Source organism: Mus caroli, chromosome 6 (genome assembly GCF_900094665.2).
Source record: "Mus caroli chromosome 6, CAROLI_EIJ_v1.1, whole genome shotgun sequence".
Classification (NCBI taxonomy): domain Eukaryota; kingdom Metazoa; phylum Chordata; class Mammalia; order Rodentia; family Muridae; genus Mus; species Mus caroli.
This window is the reverse complement of record NC_034575.1, coordinates 66,771,473-66,773,101: the sequence shown is the minus strand read 5'-3', so window position 1 is coordinate 66,773,101 and position 1,629 is coordinate 66,771,473.

Here is a 1,629-nt window from a genome sequence, read left to right as displayed (position 1 = left end):
TTGCAAGTATTTAGTATGGTATCAGCAAAAACCAGGGACATCTCCCCATCTCCTTATTTATGGTGCAACCAGCTTGGCTGATGGTGTGCCATCAAGGTTCATTGGCAGTAGATCTGGCATACAATATTCTCTCAAGATCAACAGTTTGCAGCCTGAAGATGTTGCAACTTATTACTGTCAAAATGCTTTAAATACCCCTTCCAAAGTGATTCAGTCTATGACATAAACCACCCATGGAAGCAGAAGTGAGAATGCTGCCTGGTGTTTCCACCTGCTCAGCTGCTCAGAGTGCTTCACTTTGCCAGGGATTATAGTTCAATGGGATGTTTTCATATAAGAGTCAGAAAAACTTTACTATGTCCTATATCTCTGTACTTTCCCCCATACCTAGGGTCAAAACAAGGGAATTTTTTTTACATGTGTAATAAAAAAAAAAAAAACAAGAAAAAATTTTATGGAAATAGCTGAGATTCATTCAACACCTTTGTCAACACCCCCCCCCAACACACACCCACAGTTATTTGGACATGAAAATTTTATCTATTTATAGGATTAATATATTGAGGAAAATTCTGTGGAAATAGTGTAATGATTAAGAACACGCAGAGGAACTGAATTTTAGATGTAACATTCACTTGATTTCTAGGTTTTGATAACTCCAGTTCAAAGATTTTTAAACCACTCTTCCTGGCTATGAAAAAGAGAAATCCTGCCAGTGTTCAGGCAGGCATGCAATCAGCAAAGAGATGATGAAGATACCTCCGTTTAAAATGACTTCTTAAACCCGGATCAGACTTGGGTAATCTGATCTTGCTTTGTGTACTCCCAAGAAACTTAAACATAGTATAGTTTGGGAAAAAAAGTTTTCTGGTGTAAGACAACCTCTGGTACAAAAAGAAGTGTTACTACATAGAAACTNACCCAGGGTACATGTCATTTCTTATAAGAAGTTGAGATTTAANGGTACGTTACCTGTATGCTCTTAAGAGGTAAAGGAAGAAGCTGGAAAGAGCGCAGATGTCCCTCAACAGAGGAATGGATACAGAAAATGTGGTACATTTACAGAATGGAGTACTATCAGCTATTAAAANCAATGAATTTATGAAATTCTTAGACAAATGGATGGATCTGGAGGATATCACCCTAAGTGAGGTAACCTAGTCAAAAAAGAACCTACATGATATGCACTCAATGATAAGTGGATATTAGCCCAGAAACTTAGAATACCCAAGATACTATTTGTGAAATACTTGAAACTCAAGAAGNANGAAGACAAAAGTGTAGATCCTTCGTTCCTTCTTAGAACGGGGAANAAAATACCCATGGAAGAACTTAAAGAGACANAGTTCGGTGCTGAGATGAAAGGAAGGTCCATCCACAGCCTGCCCCACCAAGTGATCCATTCCATTAACTACCACCAAACCCAGACACTATTGTATATGNCTACCAGGTTTTGCTGACAAGACCCTGATATAGCTGTCTCTTGTGAGGATTTGCCAGTGCCTGGCAAATACAGAAGTGAATGCTCACAGTCATCTATTGGATGAAACACAGTGTCTGCAATGAAGGAGCTAGAGAAAGTACCCAGGGAGCTGAAGGGGTCTGCAACCCTATAGGTGGAACAACAAT